This window comes from Oryctolagus cuniculus, chromosome 11 (assembly GCF_964237555.1).
Source record: "Oryctolagus cuniculus chromosome 11, mOryCun1.1, whole genome shotgun sequence".
Taxonomy (NCBI): Eukaryota; Metazoa; Chordata; class Mammalia; order Lagomorpha; family Leporidae; genus Oryctolagus; species Oryctolagus cuniculus.
In genome coordinates this window covers 121,604,094-121,627,538 of record NC_091442.1, presented here as the reverse complement: position 1 = coordinate 121,627,538, position 23,445 = coordinate 121,604,094, and the positions used below count along the sequence as shown (strand labels likewise).

Genomic DNA, 23,445 nt, shown 5'->3' with positions numbered 1-23,445 from the left:
GCCCGATGCCTGCGGGGACACAGATCCCTCGGAGACTGAAGTCAGCTCCGGACTGCGTCTCCGTCGTGGGATTACTGTGCTGTTCCCAGCTCATCCGTGTGCTGGCCCTGGAACTTCTCCAGGCGCTGTTCCCATGGGGACCAGGCACCTTCCGGCCCCGCCTCCCATCGCCACCTACTCAAGGCACCCACGGCCCTGGGAGCCTCCCTAGCTCCGGCCTCTCTGGCCGCCCCCGCCCCGGCACCTGCTGCCTCAGTGGTTCACACCCCACCAGAGCCGACCGTCCTCGGGGGTGAGCGACAGAAGCCGATGACAGCCTGAGAGCGGGGGATGCCAGGACGCCGGCCAGGTCGCAGAGTCCACGCCAGCCTGGGGGCCCGGGGGGAGGGGACCGGGCAGTGCAGCCCTGGACGGCAGCGGCACTCACTACCCTCCCTCCCTTAGCCGCAGAGGCTCTGGCTGGGAACACGCGTGTGCTGGCGGAGCAGGGCTCGTGTGAGGACAGCCTGGGAACACGCGTGCTGGCGGAGCAGGGCTCGTGTGAGGACAGCCTGGGAACACGCGTGCTGGCGGAGCAGGGCTCATGTGAGGACAGCCTGCAAACACGCATGTCCTGCCGGAGCAGGGCTCGTGTGAGGACAGCCTGGGAACACGCGTGTGCTGCCGGGGCAGGGCTCGTGTGAGGACAGCCTCGGAGACAAATAACAGCCACAGATCAGGCCCATCTGGGACCCTGACTCCAGTCATTCTGAACCTAAACACGGGTCCTTTCCACGCATGCTGGGGTGTGTGACGGGACGGGGGCCAAGTGGGTACAACACATAGATGTGCAGATGGTACACGGGTGGATGATGGATAGATGGATGGATGGACAGATGGACAGATGGGTGGGAGGGTTAACGGATAGAGATGATGGATAGACGAATGGGCAGGTGAGTAGGTGGACAGATGGATGGGTGGACAAACGGGTGGGTGGGTGAGTGGGTAGACAGATGGCTGGGGTGTGGGTATGCAGGTGGGTGGGGGTGTGGGTATGCAGGTGGGTGGGTGGGTGGGTGAGTGGGTAGACAGATGGCTGGGGGTGTGGGTATGCGGGTGGGTGGGTAGACAGATGGCTGGGGGTGTGGGTATGCAGGCAGGTGGGTGGGTGAGTGGGTAGAGAGATGGCTGGGGGTGTGGGCATGCAGGTGGGTGGGTGGGTGGGTGGATGAGTGGGTGGATGGACGGGTGGATAGATGGACGGACAGATGGATGGATGGACAGTTGGAAGAATGTACTGTGATTGGGTAGAGGGAGGGACAGATGGGCCAGACGGTTAGATGGGAAGTGGATGGATGACAGGGACTGGCTGGCGACGGGGTGGGGCACATGTCTGGCCTTGGGTGCGCTCAGCTGAGCAGTGAGTTGCTGACCTGAGATGCTGTTACCAGACCAAGTGGAGATCCCTGAAGCAGAGACCTTTACAACAAGCAGTGCCCTGGAGAGGAACCTCTATCTGTGCGCTACCTGTGTACGCACACACACGCACACACACACGCGCACGCACGCACAACCACACTCACTGAGAAAGCCCGAGCCGAAGGCAGCCTTGGAGAACATCAGGCCACGGCCTTGAGTTCCTCTCGGGAGCGCAGGGCCAGGGAGGGGCGGGACGGTGCCTGAGGTGCCGCCCCCCCGACACCTGCCCGAGCTCTGGGATGGAACGCGGTGGCGCGGCAGATGGAGGCTGCTCATTAGCAGGCACAAATCACATCTGTGCCTTCCAAGACACGAAACACTGAACGTGGCCACACAAACTGCAGCAGCCGACACGGGGGAGGCGCGGGGAGCAAACAGCTGGCAGAGCGAGCCCGGGACCGCCCCTCGGCAGCGGGGAGCCGCGCCAGCCCTCCCACGCCCCCAGCGAGCCGCGTGCCCAGCCTCCTCGGGGCACCGGGCGACCTGTCCGGGAGCAGAGGCCAAGCCGGGACCAGGGTGCTCTTGACGAGGCCACGGCACCTGTCGAGCCCCACGGCCTCACTTGCAGAGGGGATAAGCAGGCCCCGCCTGGCCTCCCCTCACTCACGCCTTCCCCCAGAACCGCCTGCTGCTCCCGCCCCTGCAGCAGGGCTCTGGTCCCCGGGAGCTAGGGCTCCGCTCTGCATGTCCCTCTGTCCCCCACTGTCCCTTATTCCCACACTGTCCAGAGCCCCGCATGCCCACTGCTCCCACCCCGGGGGGAGAGAGCCCTCCCTGGAGGGCAGCACCTGGCCCTCCGTGGGAGCCCAAGGCATGTTTGGCACTGGTGCCTGGGGACACAGGTGCCCAGCGAAGTCCCCACGGGAACAGAGGTTCGCAAAGCTGGGAAAGTCCTTGACTCAAGTCCTGGTGGGGGCCACGTTCGTTCTCAACATCCAAGGGCCCCCAGGAGGCTGAGCAGTGCAGTGGTCAGGGCTGTGGGGTCACCTTCTGGGGAATCCAAATGCCCCAAAGGATCACGTAAGTGAAGAGGCCACTGCCCACCTGTGTGGCGCACACCCCAGGGTCCTGGGAAGAAGGCTAATTTTCTCTGGGTGGAGGATACGTCCCACCGGGCAGGCAACACTGAATCTGAGGAGGGTCACGTGTCACCTCCGAGCGCCGTCCCCTGTGCCACGCCCCAGCAGGCACGGAAGCAGGCACGGGGCCGGCGCTGTGGCGTAGCATGTTAAGTCACTGCCTGCAATGCCGCCATGCCCTGCGGGCACCAGTGCAAACCCCGTCCGATCCACTTCTGATCCAGCTCCCTGCTAGTGCCTGGGAGAGCAGAGGAGGACGGCCCACGCGCTCGGGCCCTGCACCCACGTGGGAGACCTGGAGGAAGCTCCTGGCTCCTGGCCTTGGCCTGGCCCAGCCCTGGCCTTTGCGGCCTTTTTGGGGAGTGAACCAGCAGATGGAAGATAGCTCTCTCTCTAACTTGCCCCCTCGTCTCTCTACAACGCTGCCTTTCAAATAAATAAAACTAGAGAAAATAAAGCAGGCACAGCGCACTAGCAGAGGGAACGAACCCAACCTCCAGTCCAGGAGCCCTGGCAGTCGCTGGCTCCGTGCCGGAGCCTGCAGCAGCCGACCAAGAGCACAGAGGACGCGGCCACAGGACGCTCTGGGAGGATCCAGGAAGCCACGGGGGAGACAGGAGGTGAGGACGAAATTCACCCGCCCACCGAAGTCCTCTGGAACGCCTGTCTCGGGACGCTTGCCTGGGAGAAGCCCCCTCAGACACGGCCTCTGAGGGCCCTGAGAGTCCCCCCAGCTCACCCAGGGGCAGAGCTCATGGCTGCCAGCTCCCGGGGGAGGGGCCCCTCTGAGCGGGCGCAGGTGCCAGGCCTCACCGCCCCAGGCAGCGGCTGCAGCTACTGCTCCCAGCCCCACCAAGCAGGCGCCAGGCTCAGGAGGGTGAGGAGCTCACCGGGGCCCGGGCCTGCCCTGCCCGTCCAGTCCCGACCTCCTGGGCCTGCCCTGCCCACCAGTCCTGACCTCCTGGGCCTGCCGGAGCCCGAGAACAGCCCGGTCCCCCGCCAGTCGCTGGGGCCTCGCCGGCTCTGCCCTCCCACCGCCCAGCTCCGCGTCTCCGAAATCACCCAGGAGCCACCCACCCATGAAACGGCAGAGTCCACATAAACTGACCGTGCCTGGGAGTCTGACTCCAGCCCGTGGGGAAGGTGCGGCGGGAGGGTGGGCGCGCAAGCCGGTTCCTCCCCGGCCCGGCGCACAGCCCCTCCCTGCTCTGATGGAGTGGCGTTTACAGCTGCTCTATCAAGTGTCCCTCTGACGGGATCTCCTTGATCCGGGAGCTAATTGTATTGACATTAACCTGCTTTAACAGGTCTAACGCGTCGATAAATCATTTTTTAGTAGCTCTTCTCATTACAGCGCTTTGTTCACGTATCGCGCCCCGAGTGACAGCCTGAGGAACCGCCGTTTCCTGGGACGCGCTTCTCTTCCCTCCTGCTCGCCCAGATGCCTCCAAGCTGACCTCGAGGGCCACGAAGACGAAGGCAAGGCCGCGGCTGCGCAGGGCCGCAGTGTGCCGTGGTCTGCCTGGCCCCGATGGCCTGGGAACGCGGGATTCCGGCCTCTGCACAGACGGGGGTCCGGGGCTGCGCATGACCAGGGCTCCCGAGCGGCCGGAGGCAGAGGTCACAGGAGCACATCTTGCCAAGGCGTTTCTGAAAACAGACAGGGAAAGACATAAAAATTCCCCAAACTCCCACGAGCTGGGAGCTGCCAAAACCCAGCTCTGAGCTTCCTGGGAGCCAGGGCAAAAATAGCAATGCTCCCGGTATGAACTCGTATCTCCAACCGGCACACAGTAGCCGGGGGGTTTTCAGGTCCGACTCCTCCATGGTCTGGGTGCAGAGAGGGACCTGTCACGGAGGCCTGTGCGTCCCACAGGCAATGGGCCACGCCGTCACGCTCGCTCGGCCGACCTCAGGCCACGGTAGGGCCACGCCGTCACGCTCATTCGGCCGACCTCAGGCCACAGTAGGGCCACGCCGTCACGCTCGCTCGGCCGACCTCAGGCCACGGTAGGGCCACGCCGTCACGCTCGCTCGGCCGACCTCAGGCCACGGTAGGGCCACGCCGTCACGCTCGCTCGGCCGACCTCAAGCCACGGTGGTCCAGGGCTTGTCTGGACCATCTGACACTCGGCCCCACACCCTGCAAGATGGAAACCACCCCGCTCCCATGTGCAGACGAAACTGAGGCAAAGGGGGAAGAGGGGCCCTGCGGCCCGGAGTGGCGGAGCTGGGCTCCGGGGCTGGCGTCCCGCCCAGGCCCCCACTGGGGCTGCAGGATCGTCCTTCACGGTTTCCATGAATGAACGAATGGATGCTCGGATGGCAGTGACCTCCACAGACACGAGTGTTTCAGGTTTTGCTTGTTTCAATAACAAACAAGCGGGGGGTTCAGCCGCCGCCTGCGATGCCGGCCTCCCACCCTGTGCCAACTGGAATTCCAGCTGCTCCACTTCCGATCCCGCTCCCTGCTAACGGATCTGGCAAAGCAGTGGAGGACGGCCAAGGACTGCGGCCTGCGCCCACGGGAGACCCGGGAGAAGCTCCTGGCTCCTGGCTTCTGTCTGGCCCAGCCCTGGCCATTGAGGCCATTTGGGGAGTGAACCAGCGGATGGAAGACCTCTCTCTCTCTCCCTCTCTCTCCCTCTTCCTCTCTCTCTCTCTCCCTCTCTCTCTCTCTCTCCCTCCCTCTCTCTCTCTCCCTCCCTCTCTCTCTCTCCCTCTCTCTCTCTCTCTCCCATCTCACTATAACTCTGCCTTGCAAGTAAATAAATTGTTTAAGAAAAAATACTTCCTTTGATCACTGCCTTAGAGTAATAAGCTGCTTATGAACTTGACCTTAGAACTCAGACGGGACCGGGTTCCAAGCCCAGTCGTGACCCTAAACGTCTGAAACCTCGGGCAGCCACGCCCCATCGCTAGGCCGCCGCCCTGTGCAGGCCCCACGGGAAGATGCGTGCCAAACACTCCAAGGGGCACCGGCCTGCGGCTGCTTCCGAGGCTGGCAGCGGGCAGGGCCGCAGGGAACCCGCCCCGCCTCTGCGGGACAGGAGACCCATCGATGGCCCTCCTCACCTCAGCGGAGCCGGCTGACGGCTCTGCGCCCAGACCCCACCGCTGGGTCCCGGTCCCCACCGCAGGGCTCCTGGCCTGTTCGTAGGCCAGACAGCTTTTTCCCAGCAGCTTCCAACAGGGTCTGGCTGCCCGCCTCATCCGACCCCTGCCCCATCAGGGGAGGCGGCTGCAGAGGCCGGGGCTCCCAGAAAAGCCGCTGTCCCTCAGACTCCTTCATGCGGCTCCGCCATTCCTCAAAGCCTTCTCTCCGCGGGAAGGTTCCCTTTGCCCTAAACAGGTCACAGAAGCGTCTCGGCAGCCGCTCAGAGAGCCGGGCCCACAGCAGCTCTGCCCAGCCGGCTCCGAGCGGGAGGGTCCGGGGTGAGGAGCTGGGCGTGAAGCCGAGGCCGGCCCACGTGCAGTTCTGCGAGCTCGGGGAGGGGGGCTGAGAACCCTGGACCTCACAGCCTGCAGCCAGGAAAGGGTGGAAGTCACTTAGCTGCACGCACGCACACGTGTGCACACGCACAGACACACGTGTGCACACGCACAGACACACGTGTGCACACGCACAGACACATGTGTGCACACACACAGACACATGTGCACACGCACGCACACACATGTGCACGCGCACAGACACATGTGTGCACACGCACAGACACACGTGTGCACACGCACAGACACATGCAGGAACGCGCACACGCTCACACTCAGGCACCTGCCTACCTAAACATGAGCACACTGAGCACACACAGACGCTGGAGCACACATGGGCACTGCACTCACGCGTGTGAGCTTGTATGGCACAAATGTGAGCACATCGCGGGTACGTGTGGGCTCATCACACGTGTGTGCACAGATGGGCATACACACACGTGCAAGAGGATACCTGTGAACACACATGTGGAGCACTACAGGAACACAGGTGGGCAGCGCATGCACACCACATGAGTACACACACAGACACACGTGTGTGCTTGCACACGTAGGCCTGTGACTCTGCTTTGGCTTGGAGGCCCCCCCAGCCCAGAGGGGGCAGCAGCGAGGCCCCCCAGCCCAGAGGGGGCAGCAGTGAGGGCCCCAGCCCAGAGGGGGCAGCACTGAGGGCCCCCCAGCCCAGAGGGGGCAGCACCGAGGGCCCCCCAGCCCAGAGGGGGCAGCACCGAGGGCCTCCACCCCCCCTTCTGGTCCTGGCCCACAGTGCATTTTCAAGGCTGGGCAGGCGCCGGGGTGTGGAGCCACCGCGGGGACTGGAGGCCCAGGGCCCCTCCTGGGGTCCCTCACCTCACAGCAGGGCTCGTCCAGCGGAAGCCCCCCTTTCCCTCCCACTGGCCGCCCACCGGGCCCTCTTTCTGTGCACGCGATCCTCCCCACGTATGCTCAGGGCAAGCGTACGGCCACACGGATGGGTGCCCAGGGAGCAAGGGGTGGCCGAAGCCCACCTCTGGGAGAGGGGGCAGTCCCAGGCCCCACCAGCCCTCAGCATCCTTTCTGGGTGTGTCTCCCGCAGGGCCCAGGCGCTCATCGCTGGCTGGTGACTGCAAGGGGGACTGGAGGACACGGGTGTGGCCGTGCTGCACACAGGCCCCGTCACCGCCGAGACGCATCCTGGTCCATTCTGCCAGCTGAACCTAAGCGGACCCTGGCAGCCCCACCCCACTTCCCTAACCACGGTCCTGAGCTCACTTAGCCAGCGAGGCGAGCGGCAGCCCAGCCCGGGGCCGCGGGTGACTCCCGCCACGGGAGGGCCACCTCTAGCCTGAAACAAAGGGACAAAGGGAATGCCTGACCTGACAGGTAGGAGCTGTCGAGTCGCCTCTCCCGCTCTGAGCCCACTGGGATGGTTCAGACACCGCCCCCGACGCCAGCCCCAGCCGGGCGCGGTGCGAGCCGCGGGCCCTGGAGGGCAGCCTGGTGGGCGGGGCAGGGTCCTGAACCCACAGAAGCGTCTCTCTCTGTCCACACGGGCTCGGCGTGGATCTCGCTGTTCTAGATGAACGTGTGGACACGGCTTGTATCCCGACTGAGCTCTGAGAACTGCGTCCGCTCTGCGGCCAGCGCACGCGCCTGCACCTCTGACCTGAGCGCTGGCCTTGTCCGGGAAGGCGGCAGAGGGGGCTGGGCCTGCACCAGAGCCGCTTCCTCCCTGCCGGGCCAGGACACCCGGCCCGGCTCCCACTCCCTGCTTTCCGCCCTCCGCCCGGCAGGAGCAGTTCCGCGCCTCTCTAATCGACTCCAGGCGGCTCCAGTGCCGACACTGACAGCTCCGCGAACGAGTGATTTCTTCCTTAAGCTGGCGTCGGTCTCATTCGGGAGAGAAGAAAAAGAAAATGAACGCTGCAGGAGACGGCACAGCCAAGAGTGACGGACGGGCATCTGCACACGCCGCCCGGGCCCACCCCGCACGGCGGCGGACGGGCTGGGCAGCGGCCGAGAGAGAGAACCACGGACCGAGGGCCGCCGCTGGAAACCAGAGCGCACACCGTGCTGACGACAGGGCAGGGAACAGGCACGGGGACACAGCCGAGGACCCAGGCATCTAGAAGCTTCCATGGCTGCCAGGAGGGCTGTGGGGTCCGCTGCCTGGGAGCTAGCTCTTCCGAGGCTGCCAGGAGACCCCCGCCCGCGTGCTGCTCTCCCAGGGGCGTGGCCCACAGAGGGGAGGTTCTCCCCATCCTAAGAGCTCAGAATGTTCTAGAAAATGGTGAGACGGGCGCAGTGGTGGAGGGATTGCTGCTACGTCTTCGGTGGCCGCCCTGAGCAGCGGGGCCGCCTCCGTGGACTCGCGTCGGTGGGGGTGCCCTGTCCCCAGGCCCCTTCCTACCTCTCACGCTGCTGCCCACAGCCCAGCCTGCACCGTCGGTCTCACAGGGCAGGGACCTGTGTGTGCTCCGAGGGAGAACTCAGAGCACCCAGGAAGCAAGGCAGGGGTCCCAACACAGGAAGGCCGACGCGAGGACGGCCCGGGAGGACCTTCGCTGCCCTGGACACGCGGGGAAGGGGCAGCCCCTGCCAGGCAGAACAGGATGGGCGGGAACAGGACGCGTGCACACAGCTCAGCGACGCCCGGCCAAGCCCTGCCATCCCCGGAGCCACCCCAGCCAGAGTCCTTTATCTGGGAAAACCGTCAGTCGAGACAGAATCTCCAAAACGTAGCTTGCGGGCATCAGTCCTCAAGGGGCTACTGACGAGGAAGGGGGCGGGGAGGGCACCCCGGGCGGGAGGGCACCCCGACACTGTGGAAAAGGAGAGAGGGAGAAAGCAGATTCCGGAAGCCACCCAGGAGAGCAAGCCAGACCACGGCAGTCACGGTGCCTGGCCGGGGAGCCATGGGCCCAGCGGCAGAAGCAGTGGGCGGGCAGCCCCGGGGTGCGCACTGTCCCCCACACAGGGACAGAATCCCTAGGCAACCTGGCCCTCTTGGAGCTGGGGTCGCCGTGGCCTGGCCCAGAAACACGGGGCCATCCCGGGGTCTCCCTGCAGGGCTCACCCATCCCCCCACAGGGTCTCTGGCAACCCCTCAAGGGAGCTGGGACAGACGGGACCCTCAGGCTGCCACTTCGTCTTCTCCAGGACTCTCTGCCCACAGAGCGTCCCACCTGGCCTTGCTCCTCGTGTGGACAGGTGCTCTTGCCATCCTGGACAGAAGTCCAGAGACGCTGAGCGAGGACTGGTACGGGCAGCTCCTGCCTCCGGGCAAGGAGGGTCCTGACCCCCGGTCAGCACTTCAGGGCACCAGATACAGGAAACGTACACAAACATCATTCGTTCAGGAGCCCTGGGCTGCCCAGGCCTCAGCCCTGGCCAGGCAAGATCTGGCTCCACACCTCCCCACCTGACACCTGTGGCCGGGACACCCTGGATACCAGGACCAGCAGGTGTGCAGCTGGGACGCACTGTGTCCCCCGGGTCCCCACAGGTGTGCGGCTGGGACGCACTGTGTCCCCAGGGTCCTCACAGGTGTGCGGCTTGGACTCATTGTGTCCCCAGGGTCCCCACAGGTGTGCGGCTGGGACGCACTGTGTCCCCAGAGTCCCCACAGGTGTGCTGCTGGGACGCACTGTGTCCCCAGGGTCCCCACAGGTGTGCGGCTGGGACGCACTGTGTCCCCAGGGTCCCCACAGGTGAGCGGCTGGGACGCACTGTGTCCCCCAGGGTCCCCAGGGTCCCCACAGGTGAGCGGCTGGGACGCACTGTGTCCCCCAGGGTCCCCACAGGTGTGCGGCTGGGACGCACTGTGTCCCCAGGGTCCCCACAGGTGAGCGGCTGGGACGCACTGTGTCCCCAGGGTCCCCACAGGTGAGCGGCTGGGACGCACTGTGTCCCCCAGGGTCCCCACAGGTGAGCGGCTGGGACGCACTGTGTCCCCCAGGGTCCCCAGGGTCCCCGCAGGTGTGCGGCTGGGACGCACTGTGTCCCCAGGGTCCCCGCAGGTGTGCGGCTTGGACTCACTGTGTCCCCCAGGGTCCCCACAGGTGTGCGGCTGGGACGCGCTGTGTCCCCCAGGGTCCCCAGGGTCCCCACAGGTGAGCGGCTTGGACTCACTGTGTCCCCAGGGACCCCGCAGGTGAGCGGCTTGGACTCACTGTGTCCCCAGGGTCCCCACAGGTGTGCGGCTGGGACACACTGTGTCCCCAGGGTCCCCGCAGGTGAGCGGCTGGGACGCACTGTGTCCCCCAGGGTCCCCACAGGTGAGCGGCTGGGACGCACTGTGTCCCCAGGGTCCCCACAGGTGAGCGGCTGGGACGCACTGTGTCCCCCAGGGTCCCCAGGGTCCCCACAGGTGAGCGGCTGGGACGCACTGTGTCCCCAGGGTCCCCAGAGGTGAGCGGCTGGGACGCACTGTGTCCCCAGGGTCCCCACAGGTGTGTGGCTGGGACTCACTGTGTCCCCAGGGTCCCCACAGGTGTGCGGCTGGGACACCCTGTGTCCCCCTGGGTCCCCGCGCCGCAAGCTCGGTGCCCAGTGTGGCGGTGCTGAGGGGAGGAAGCCGCATGAGGTGGGGCCGGGGCAGGGCCTTGGGTCACTGGGACCTGAGTTGGTTCTCCAAAGACGGCCGTAGGGGAAGAACAAGCCGCTCTCCGACGCCCACCAGACGGGCGCACGCACGCGGAGCTGAGCGCCCTCTGCCGTGCGGGCGGCCTCACCCCTTCCTCACCTGGGCTGACGGCGCCTCCCATCCCTGCAGGGGTCCTGACGCTGACGATGAAACCCAAGGAGCACCCGGAGTGAGGACAGTGGCTTCAGATGATGAAATCCGGGCACTTTATTGTTTTCCCATTGCTAATCATAAACGTAGGATGTGCCTCTCCATCACAACGCCTAAACACTGTAAGAAAAATTTCAAAGGACTTGGCTGGTTTCCAAATCAATTTATTCCTCTAAGAATTTTATTGACAACCCCAGCTGCTACAGCCTCTCCGGATCAAAGTTCCTGCAAACCAAAATTAAGTTTTGAAAACTATGGAAGAACTACATAACTCAGGAGAGTGTGTCTAATTTGTCATTATTGTCAATAAAATGCAAATTATGGGAAGATTTTAATTATAATAACATAATTAGTGGTGCTGCTTAGATGAAGGCAAGAAGAATAAATTTTGAGGAATAAGCACACGGCAACGTATAAGTTATGCATATTTTTGTTTTACTCCTCTTCCAAATGTTATTGGCCCATCAACAGAACGCCAAGGCATATGCGTAATAATTAAATTCCGTTTGCTTCCATATTTCGCCAGCTTTCACTTATCAGAATATAACCCATAATTTTACACATTTTTCCACCTTGTTATGATGAAGGTATATTTGTCAACGCGGGAGGCGAGCGTATTTGTTAACAGTTCATTAACTTGATTTACAGTTTATAAATATTTAGACATATGGTGTGTGGGCCTGGGTTTGTACGCTAGCCCCAAGCCCCACAAACGTGAGAAGTAGGCCAGCCAGGGTAGAGGCGGGGGAGGGGGGGGAATGAGGAAGGGGCACACAGACCAGAACATTCCAAGGTTCCGGAATGCTCCGGCCCCACACGACGGGGGAGGTCCCGGGGCGGCTTGTCGTGGGACGTTCCTCAGAGCTGCGACTGTGCTGTCTGCACTCATCTGGATGCGTGAGAGACGCGACAGTGAGAAACCCGGCGGGGGGGAGGCAGGGGTGAGGACGCCGAGGACGCGTGGGAAGCGCCGTGCAGACCGGACCCCGCCCCAGGCCGGCCGTCACCTCGTCCGTCGGCGTCCAGCCCGGGGCCCAACAGGCCCAGCTCAGCTGAGCAAACCCCGTCACATTTGCTGTCCTCACCAGGATTTTTAACGACACGTCGTCTTCCGCCCTGGCTCTAGCCACATGCTCGCTCATCATGGACAACGTGGAGACAGAGCCACAGCAAGCGCGTGTCCGCTGCCGGGAAGGCGCCCACAGCAAGCGCGTGTGCCCCGCCGGGAAGGCGCCCACAGCGAGCGCGTGTGCCCCGCCGGGAAGGCGCCCACAGCGAGCGCGTGTGCCCCGCCGGGAAGGCGCCCACAGCGAGCGCGTGTGCCCCGCCGGGAAGGCGCCCACAGCGAGCGCGTGTGCCCCGCCGGGAAGGCGCCCACAGCGAGCGCGTGTGCCCCGCCGGGAAGGCGCCCACAGCGAGCGCGTGTGCCCCGCCGGGAAGGCGCCCACAGCGAGCGCGTGTGCCCCGCCGGGAAGGCGCCCACAGCGAGCGCGTGTGCCCTGCCGGGAAGGCGCTGCCGACACCGGCTATTCCATCTCTTCCCCTCCGCAATTTTCCGTGCTTGAGATCAGCCTCCAAACACCGTCTTTCACTTGTTGTCTTTCGCACTTAACATGCGAGGCATCTCCCCGTGTTACTACAAACTCATTGTAAGCATCTTTGGCTGCATAATCTGCTTAATCATCCCCTCATTACAGGACATTTAGAAGAGCCCTGATTTCTCCTATCACAAATTACCCCGTGATGAATAAACACCATCTCGTCTTTGTGCCGACTCGCGATTTGCTTCTTTGGATCAATACCCAGAGACGGCGCGGGGAGTGTCTCCAAGGTTCCAGAAACAACTAGCAGAGACACTGGTTTTAAACACGCATGTCGCTGGCCTGTCTCACCTGGACACTGACGGACGGTCACCCTGGAAGCAGCGGTCGTTACTAAGTGAACCCAAAAGCCACAGGGACACAGACAGACGTGAAGTCACACCTTAGCCTGCACAACCTCCCCGGGGCTCAAGTGCCTTGCCTGTAGTAGAGACAGAAGCAGGTGGGCTGGCCCCGTGCGCGGCGGTTAAGGAAGCCGTCACCTGCGACACTGGCAGCCCGCTTCCTGGTGCCAGTCTGGGTCCCAGCTCCTCCCGTGCGATCCAGCCCCCTGCAGAGGGAGATGGCCGACTACCTGGGTCCCTGTCACCCGTGTGGGAGACCAGGGGGGAGTTCCTGGCTCCTGGCTTTTCAACCTGGTCCATATCTTGCTGTTGTGACCACTTGGGGAGTGAACCAGAGGATGGAAGTCTCTCTCTCTCTCTCTCTCTCTCTCTCTCTCTCTCTCTCTCTCCTTCTGCCTTTCAAATAAATAAATCTTTACCAAAAAAGAAATAGGATCATGACTACCAAGCAAAGTACGTGTAAGAATTAAAAGCAACGCAGGGGGGGCTGGTGCTGTGGTGTAGTGGGTAAAGTCACCGCCTGCAGTGCCGGCATCCCATATGGGCGCCAGTTCTAGTCCCGGCTGCTCCTCTCCCGATCCAGCTCTCTGCTGTGGCCTGGGAAAGCAGTAGAAGGTGGTCCAAGTGCTTGCGCCTCTGCACCCACGTGGGAGACCTGGAAGAAGCTCCTGGCTCCTGGCTTCAGATCAGCACAGCTCCAGCCAATGTGGCCATCAGGGGAGTGAACCAGCAGATGGAAGACCTCTCTCTCTCTCTCTCTCCTTCTCTCTCTGTATAACTCTGACTTTTCAGTAAATAAATCTTTAAAAAAAAAAAAAGCAATGCAGGAACAGCGAGCCGGGAGCCTGGCACATAACCAGAGTCCAACAAGTGGCACCGCACATGAACACGTTGTACGAGGGCCTCGTTCCAACAATTCCAGCAAAGACCCCCGGGGCCCCAACCGCCCAGGATTCCAGCAAAGACCCCCGGGGCCCCGATCTCCCACGATCCCAGCAAAGACCCCCGGGGCCCCAACCGCCCAGGATTCCAGCAAAGACCCCCGGGGCCCCAACCGCCCACGATCCCAGCAAAGACCCCCGGGGCCCCGATCTCCCACGATCCCAGCAAAGACCCCCGGGGCCCCAACCTCCCATGATTCCAGCAAAGACCCCCAGGCCAACCTCCCATGATTCCAGCAAAGACCCCCGGGGCCCCGACCGCCCACTCCTGGTCTCCTGCTCAGCCTGGGCGTGAGGTCAGCTGGACGTGAGGTCAGCCCTAGGTGCGCTCTTAGCACTGAGTTGTGAGTCTCAAAGAAAAGGTGGAAAAAGTGACTGAAACAAGCAAAAATCCCAGCCGTCCAGGGCATCCGTCACTGCGCCTCCAATGCCACTGCTGTGAGAAAGGGCTGGGCTCCCAGACACCCCTGGGGCCCCACGGACACGGGAGGATCCCTGTGGAGCACACAACAAGCAAAGCAAAGAAGGCAGCTGGGGCTACATGCAGAATTCTCAAGGCCTGGAGTGTACCAAACCCAGGAGATGGAAACTCCCCTCCCTGAAGGCCGGGGGCTCACAGGTGGGTCAGAAAGGACCACAGGACCACAGGCGGATCACAGGTGGATCAGAAATGTCCACGGGATCACGGGAGGATCACAGTGGATCAGGAAGGGACATGGGATCATGGGCTGCTCACAAGTGGATCAGGAAAGGCCACGGGATCAGAGGAGGATCAGGAAGGCCACGGGATCACGGGAGGATCAGGAAGGCCACAGGATCCTGGGTGGATCACAGGAGGAGCAGGAAGGGACATGGGATCACAGGAGGATCACAGTGGATCAGGAATGTCCATGGAATCACAGGTGGATTAGGAAGGATCACAGGATCATGGGTGGATCACAGGTAGATCAGAAAGGATCACAGGAGAATCAGGAAGGCCACAGGATCACGGGAGGATCACAGGTGGATCAGGAAGGACCACAGGATCCTGGGTGGATCACAGGAGGAGCAGGAATGTCCATGGGATCACAGGAGGATCAGGAAGGCCACGGGATCACGGGTGGGTCTGGAGAGCTGTGAGATCACCACCCTGAGGCGGCAAGGGCTCCAGTGCTTGGAAACCTAAGGCACCCAGAGGATCTTCACCAACAGGTCATGAACTCACCACCACAGCCCGGGCCCCAGCCCCAGGGCCACAGCCCCCCCTCTGGGAAGTGTTCCTGAGCCCTGCCAGCGACAGACGACGCAGGACGGAGGGGAAGGCCCTGCAGACGGCCTTCACCCAGCCTGCAGCAAAGGCGAGGCACTGCCCATAACCAGCTGGGCTTCGGTCTGGGCACAGGTGCTGGGCAGGACGAGGGCAGAGGGAGAGGGGCTGACTGGGGCTGCAGCAGAGTCGGGGAGGCAGAGGTTCACAGCAGGTGGGAGGGCGCAGGTGCCCCGAGCCACCTGTCACTCAACAGAGCCAGGTCCCCACCCTCCCCCAGACTGTCTTCAGGTGTGGGAGGGAGCGCTGAGCCAGCGCTGAGCTCCCCAGCAGGAACCCAGAGGACCGGAAGCTGTGACCGTGCTCCCGTCTCTTGGAAGTGGCAGGGACGTGGCTTGTGTCCACCCTGCTGCCCAGCGGGGTCCAGGCCGGCCGAGTGCATGAGCGCCTGGGTGGGTGGAGAGGAGTCTGGCTCTCACTCAGCTCCTCTCCCACGTCACCGTCACTCCGCAGACTGTTGTGTAACACTGGGGGGGGGGGGGTCCCAGGAACGGAGCCAGAGGAATCCTCGGCAAACGTGACGCACAGCCCCCAGCAGCACAGAGGCCTCCCACACAGACACCCAAGGCCGGGGTCCCCAGGGCCCTCAGGGGCTTTGCTGACAAACTGGGCCTGGGACGCTCAGGGCGAGCTGTGGGAAGCTCCCCAAACCTGCCGTCCCAGCACCGCAGAGGCACCAGACCGGGGCCCTGGCCCTGTGAGCACGGCCCTGTCCTTGCACGTCCACCTGCCCTCCGGGCAGAGGGGCTCCGGGGCCTCCCTGGCTCCCGTGCTCCCAGCCTGTGGGGGGCAGGGGGCTCTGGGCCTCGGGGGCAGGTAGGTGATGGAAACACTAGGTCGTGCTAGCTGCAAACTGTGGCGGCCTCCCAAGGCCAAGGCCAGGAACGCCCCGGGCCGTGCTCCGAGCTCTGCCAGCCGCCTCCGTGGGGCTGCCCTGTGTCCTGTACACTCACCGCCCTCAGGCTGCCCACTGGGAGGGAGGGCGGGCTCCTTCCTGCTCAGGGCTGGAGCCGCTGCTCACGACACGGCCGCTGCCTCCATGGCGGCCCCAGCGTCGGGGCCTGGGCAGGAGAGACCCTCACCGTCATCACAGCCACCCCCACACATGGTAGATGGAACAGTGGTGGACAGACGAGCCCCCCCCCATCGCAGGGAGACGCCAGGAAGGGAAGTGGACACGGAGGCCCAGAGCGCTGGGCCAGTGCCAGCCCCACGGAGTCCAGTGCCGCCTGCCCAGGTGGACCTGGCTCTGGCCGGCCCTGCCTGGGTTCTCGCCCCGTGGCTGCTGTGAGAACGGCACACGGAGGGCAGCAGGCAGCACAGGCTCGTGTCCCAGCCTGGGGTCAGGGGTGCGGGGTGCAGGGCAGGGCCCGTCCCCCGGAGGCTCTGGGGGAGCTGTCTCCTGGACCCCAGCCTCCGGCTCTCCCAGCTCACGGCCCCAAAGCTTTCAGCCTCTGCCTGGGACCCTCCCGACCCCCTCCCTGCGAGGACCTTGTGATTGCTGTGGGCCCACTGGACACCCCAGGGGCCAAGGGGCACCCAGCACTGACCAGAGAGGCCTCCTGCGGGCTGCAGGCTGCCCCGCACCTCCCTCGGAGAGCCCGCGCCCCAGCCCTGGGCGAGTGAGGCGGCTCATTGCTCCTGTCCCGTCAGAGCCGGAAGGCACCGACTGCAGATTTTCAGATCCTCGTTTAAACCGAGATCACAGCATCTTCAAAGATATACGTGGTCCTCATTAACTGGAAATCTGTGGTCGGCAAAATCCTGCCTTGACCCTGAGATGCAGGGAAGGCGGAAGGAGGGGAGGGAGACACGTGCAGTGCAGGGCACCACGTGGCACGAAGCCCACCCATCAGACTGAGGTCTCAGCTGCACCCCGCAGTCCTTCAGAAGGGCTCAGCGCTCACTCGGGCCGACTGCAGGGGGGACGCAGGTGCCCATCTCCCCCATGAACCTGGACTTGGCCAAGTGGGCGCAGGTGCCCATCTCTCCTGTGAACCTGGACTTGGCCGACTGGGCGGCAGGTGCCCATCTCTCCCGTGAACCTGGACTTGGGCCGCAGGTGCCCATCTCTCCCATGAACCTGGACTTGGCCGAGTGGGCGGCAGGTGCCCATCTCTCCCGTGAACCTGGACTTGGCCGAGTGGGCGGCAGGTGCCCATCTCTCCCATGAACCTGGACTTGGCCGAGTGGGCGGCAGGTGCCCATCTCCCCCATGAACTGGACTTGGCCGAGTGGGTGGCAGGTGCCCATCTCTCCCGTGAACCTGGACTTGGGCCGCAGGTGCACATCTCTCCCATGAACCTGGACTTGGCCGAGTGGGTGGCAGGTGCCCATCTCTCCCGTGAACCTGGACTTGGGCCGCAGGTGCCCATCTCTCCCATGAACCTGGACTTGGCCAAGTGGGCACAGGTGCCCATCTCTCCCGTGAACCTGGACTTGGCCGAGTGGGCACAGGTGCCCATCTCTCCCATGAACCTGGACTTGGCCGAGTGGGCAGCAGGTGCACATCTCTCCCATGAACCTGGACTTGGCTGAGTGAGTGGCAGGTGCACATCTCTCCTGTGAACCTGGACTTGGCTGAGTGAGTGGCAGGTGTCCATCTCTCCCATGAACCTGGACTTGGCTGAGTGAGTGGCAGGTGTCCATCTCTCTTGTGAACCTGGACTCGGCTGAGTGACTCGCCCTGCCCGCTGAGACCCTGGTGGTGCTGCTGGTGCCACTGTCCTTTTTCCCTCTGCCTCAGCACCAGCCGTGTCGCCACCCCTCAGCCAGGTCCCCCAGTGAGTGGGGATGGCAGGATGCGTTCACCACAGAACTGGCCCAGACTGACCACCCGAGATGGAAACGGGGGTTCAGGGAGGGGCAGTAACTTGCCTGAGGTCACAAGGGGGTTGGATTCTGTGTCTCCAGGTCTTTGTCCAGCCCTGTCTGCTCCTGCAGGGGACCCGCCACCCCGACAGCAGCTGGTGGGACTGCAGGGCCCGGGGCGAGTCCCTGACAGAAGCCCGGGAACTCTCAGCCACCGTCTGCCTACAGTGGACTTCCGCCAGACAGGCCCTGTGCCGAGTGTCTCAGTCTCTCCTGTGCTCTTCCGAGAGGGCCCGTGAGGGAGGGAGACTGGACACATCCCCACTGTACAGGCTGGAGAGAAGCTGGACACACCCCACCGTACAGGCGGGAGGGAGGCTGGACACACCCCACCGTACAGGTGGGAGGGAGGCTGGACACACCCCACCGTACAGGCAGGAGGGAGACTGGACACACCCCACTGTGCAGGCGGGAGGGAGGCTGGACACACCCCACCGTACAGGCGGGAGGACCGGGCTCCGTCTGCCACCCTCGTTCGCGCTGGCCTGTTCCGAGACCTCTGTGTAAGCGCCACTAGGAGCCTCACTAAGCCTGTGTGCCTGCCCCCCAGCCGATCACCCCCTCCGTCTCTCCCCGCACCCTGGGGTTACACCCGGCTCTGCACACTTCAGCCACAGCTGCAGGAAGATTCTAGATCCAAGGATGTATGCACATGCAAGGTTTTCATGCAAACTAAAATACCGCCCATTACAGGGTCCTACCTGATCGTTCCCGATCTGGTCAGCAGGGTAAGGTCCGCTGTTGTCCACTGCGGTCATCCACCTTCCGCACCAGTGATGTGCAAACTTCCACGGGCCTGATGGGTCCACCTGGTTTTATTAAGATTGATTGATTGATTGATTGATTGACTGATTTAAAGTCAGAGTTACAGAGAGAGAGGAAGAGACGGAGAGAGAGGTCTTCCATCCACTGGTTCACTCCCCAGATGGCCACAATGGCCAGGGCTGAGCCAGGCCAAAGTTTCACCCAGGTGTCCCACGTGGATGGCAGGGTCCCTACACTTGGGCCACCCTCGGCTGCTTCCCCAGGCCATCAGCAGGGAGCAGGATGGGAAGTGGAGCAGCCGGGACACAAACTGGGGCCCATACGGGATGCCCGCATCCCAGGCATCCGCCTTCCCACCAGGCCACAGTGCTCGCCCCCCTATTGGTGTTAAAGCTGCCTCTTCCCATCACCAGTGAGGACAGGGCCCTCCGTCCGTCAGCCACCTGAGGTTGGCTTCCGTGCAGAGCTGGAGAGCAGGTGTCACAAAGCAAGCCCTGCCCACCAGGAGCCCACCCCCATGCCCCACGCACACCCAGAGGGAGGGGACCGGAGGAAAGGGGCTGTGTACTGACCGTGCGCCCGGGCCTGGCGGTGCCAACACCCTGCTCCAGGGGTCTCCGCTCCCCTCACAGAAGCCTGCTGACGGGCGCACACCTCGTCTCAATCCAGAATCCCAAAGGGAAAGCCGTCGGGGTGGGCGAGAGACCCTCACACCCCACCCCCAGGACCACCGCAGCACTGCCGTCAGCCCGGGCGTCCCTGAACCGCCCGCCTGGAGCGTGGGGCGCCACGCCGCGACAGCCACGGCGGAGCAGCCCTGGCCACGCGAGCTCGGGGCAGCCACACAGGCTGAGAAGGCCCCGCTGCTCTCCCTGACGCGCCGAAGCCCCAAGAGCTGCCCTCCGGGAGCACGGGTGGCACCGAGCGACGCTCAGAGGACTGGGCTCGGGCCCCTACAGCACAGGGTGGCAGCAGCCGCCCGGAACATCGCATTGCAAAACAACCGCGAGAGAGCGTTTTAAAGTCCCCCCACAAACGGTGAGTGTCAGGGTGACTGCGAACACCTTGCTCTGGTTGACTTGGCGCGTCTGCATCGTGAGCCACCCCAGCCGCTCCCGGGCACAGTTCCCGCGGCCGCTGAAAGCGAACGTGTTTCACACTCCCGAAGCCTGGGAGCTTCACACCCAGAGGTCCCCGAGTCCCAGGCCAGCGAGCTCTGCACGACCTGTCCACCGCCCCGTGGGACACACACTGCCGTACCCTCCCGGCGTCCAAGAGAGAAAACCGACAGCAGAGGCCTCCCGTGCCGAGGCCCGGGCTGGGCCACGCAGGCCAGGCTCGCCGCCAAGAGACGTGGCGACTGCCCCGTGACGAGAGCCACGCGTGACCCAGGCACCTGTGCCCTTCACCTGGCTTGGTCCTGTCCCTGCCCAGCTCCCAGTGCGGCCTGAGGGGCCCCCGACTTCTGGGCTCCGAGAACTGCTCATGGGGAAGGCAAGAACGAATCTGTTGCCAAGGCGACGGATACAGGGCTACCGCCGGCTGGTCTCCTTCGGGCCTGAATTCCACGGCGTCTCCATGACTCATCGCCACCCGGGTCTCAGGCCCCGAAGCCTGCATCCAGGGGGCACAGGAGCTCTCCCGCCCGGGTGCGGCCGAGGCCAGTCCGCTGGAAGGCCGCCGGCTCCCTGCCCAACAGAGTAGTTTACTTGAAAGCGGGATGGAGCCTGGCTCCTGCCGCAGGAGTCATTGGACAACCAAGGTGCACGGTGTGAGGAAGTGACTGCGTGGTGCAGGGACCTCTGCCCTTGAGGCAGGACCATCACTGACGGAGTCAGCCGGGGCCCAGTGCCCTGCAGTCGGCAGACGCTGGTGAGCCCCACTCGGTGCTGCGGCCCAGAGAAGCAAGAGCGAGGTGCAGTCCCAGGCCAGGGTCCCCTCGGCAGACGGAGCCCCACCAGGGTGGGGTGGAGTGCAGGGGCTCTCCCTGGGAGCGGAGGGTGCTTTTGTCACAAGCCGTTCTGATGTGACAAAGGCTCAAGGCTCTCTCTCAGGTCAGAGCAGAGGAGACAAGGGGTTGCAGCCACCACCACAGGTGCTCGGCTCCCCACGGCTCAGAGCCCTGAACCACCCGCCCCGTCCTCTCAGGCGTCCGCAGGTGGACGGTGTGTCCCCATGGCCGGGCTGGCTCAGCTGGGAGGTTCTAAGAACCCAGGTAGCAGGAGTGGGGTGGCGCTTGGCTCCACGTTCCCCTCAATCACCTTTGGAGAGAGGAGGCCGGCTGGGGCAGGCTCTTCTTGCACAAGGACAGAGGCCCAGGAGGGTGGGCAGAAGCACGTGGGGCCTCTCCAGGGCTAGGCGGGGGTCCAGGGTAACTCACTGCTGAAGCCAGAGGGTGTCCTTGTGCTGAGTGAACACGGACGACAAGACCAGGGCACGGGCAGGTGCAAGGAGCAGAGGCACCGGCCGGCTCACGCCTGTCCGGTCTCATTGAAGACCACGGAGGTTCTGGGCTGGCAGGGACTGTCAGAGTCACCTGACCCAGTGCTGACCGTGGTTGACTGAGTCACGGTCCCCAGAGCTGTCCCCATCCTGGTTCCCACAACCTGCGCACAACAGGGACTGCACACGTGGCTACCCGTGACTACACGCAGCCCCTGAGCAGGAGACCTGTTCTCCAGTGATCCCAGGGGGCCCAGTGCCACTGCTCGGCTCCCTGTAGGAGGTGGGGAGGCCGTGCTGGGCCGCCTACTGCAAAGACGGAGGAGGCCAGGAGCCGAGACACACGCAGATCCCGAGCTGGGGAAGGTGAGGACGCAGCTCCTCCCTCGCACTTCCAGAGGGAGCTCTGTCCTGCCACCCTGGCCTCCCACCCAGCGGGGCCGTTCCACCTGCGGCTCCAGGACCACGAGATGCTGAGCCGGTGACGTTCAAGGCACCAAGCCTGTGGAAGCTTCCACCGCAGCCACGGGAAACACACACAACGACCCCCATGCAAAACACTTCTCACAGCCCGGTGCACACGCTCTCCTGGTCCACAGGCAGCGGGAGGCTGCAAGTTTAGGATCAAGGAGCCCATGGAGGGGGCAGCCCCTCTTCCTGCTGTGCCCTCACACAGCCAAAGGGACACCCACATCGCCCAGCTCTTTGACAAGGACACGAATCCCATGAGCCAATCGCCTCCCAAGGGCACAGCTCCTCACATCACACTGGGGGTCAGGGTTGCAACACTCAGTTCTGGGAGGATGCAGACACTCGGTCCATGGTACACATGTGTGCAAATGCACATGCACATACATACAAACACATACAAATTTCCTTCTAAAATGCATATAGGCGACGCCTATCCTGCTTCATGCAAAATGAAACAACTGGCCGGTAGAGTTCACGACCCAGCAGCCAGCTGCCACCGCAGCTTGACAAGGCCACCGTGCGCTGGGGAGCTCCCGGCCCGGTGCACACCCCGGCCGTCCGCGCAGGGTCTCCGGGCAACTGCACAGCCCTGCCCTCGGCCCCCCGCCCCCCGCCCCCGCGCTGCAGGTCCTGCCCCCTCCAGCCTCCCCGACTCCTCCCTGCAACTGCTACCTCTTTCCCTCCAGGAGACATCTGTGGTGCTGACCTCCGACAAAGCAAGCAGAACGCTCCCAGCAGGTGCTGACGGACAGGCCAACCCCTCGTGCCAAGCACAGAGCAGGCACACAGCGGACCAAGCCTCAGACTGGCTCGCAAGAGACTCCAGGGCAGAGCTGAGCTCCCCAGTACTCCGAGGATGGCGAACTACGCGGGGCACGCCACGGGGAAGGCTTCCAGGTGCACCAGAAGGGAGAGGGGGCGCGGGCTGGGGCCAGCAACGCTGCGGATGCCACACCTCTGCCGTGGGACCCCTCCCACAAACCCCACATCTTCAAACCCGCCACAGAACCCTTGGGAGTGGGGGAGCGGGGCCGGCTCTGGGGCTGGGTTAGGGCTTGGGCTCTGTGCCCCACCTTGTCTGGGAGGCTCTCTGCGTAGGGTGGGCTCTGGAAGACAAGGCCGAGTGAGGTCTGGGACGTCAGGTGGGCCCCGGACTCACCCGTGGCTGTGAGGGCGAGTTCAGAGCAGGTGTGGCCCGCACCCCAGAGGTCAGGGGCGCTGCTGGCACCGGGGGATGACACAATGGGCACACGCCTCTCACACAGCACACCCACCTCTCAGACGCTGCTCTGTAGGGAATGACTGGGGGCTGTGGGACCCAGAGCCGGAGAGACTCACCCTGCAGGGGGCAAGGGAGCCCAGCGTGCAGAGCTCTGTGAGCTATGCCTCCTGCAGACAGAGGCCAGGGCTCAGGGAGAAGCAAATGCAGATCCCCGGGCCCAGCCTCAGGGCTGGGGAATCTGCGCTTTAGGTGTGGGGCGGGGCCCTTCAGACGCTCGGTCACTCAGAGAGCTCACGGGAAGAAGGACCACCACTGTGGCTGGGTCAGCCTCCCCCAGACCGAGTGAGGTCCCCGAGCTGGGCTGAGACGGGTTCTGCTCACCAGCCCCCGGGGCCGGGGCCCCCAGATGAGTGGGGGTGCACCTGCCTCTGCTCCCTCCCCCACACTGACAGGAGGCCCCTCACGTGTCCCCGGCCCTGTAACACACCAGCCACGCGCAGTCTCCAGCCTGTGACGCGTGTCCTGCGCCATGTGCCTGCACAGCCGTCCCCTCGAGGACGGGCTCCGTGGCACTGCGGATGGAAATGAGCCTTCAGCGACGATTAGAGATTTTCAACGAGACGTGAGCAGCACAGAAGGGGCCGTGAAGGATGTCTCCGCCCAGGCATTCGGCTTCACT

The 23,445-nt window shown here is 63.9% G+C and overlaps 1 long non-coding RNA gene across 1 annotated transcript in view; it reads right to left on the bottom strand.

Moving 5' to 3' along the window:
- LOC138844459 (uncharacterized) overlaps positions 1-22,123 on the bottom strand; it is a 46,199-nt gene extending 24,076 nt beyond the window's left edge. The window contains exon 1 of the long non-coding RNA XR_011380337.1: positions 18,568-22,123. This is a non-coding gene — a long non-coding RNA (uncharacterized lncRNA). The remainder of the gene's footprint in view (positions 1-18,567) is intronic.
- Positions 22,124-23,445: the final 1,322 nt, after the last annotated feature.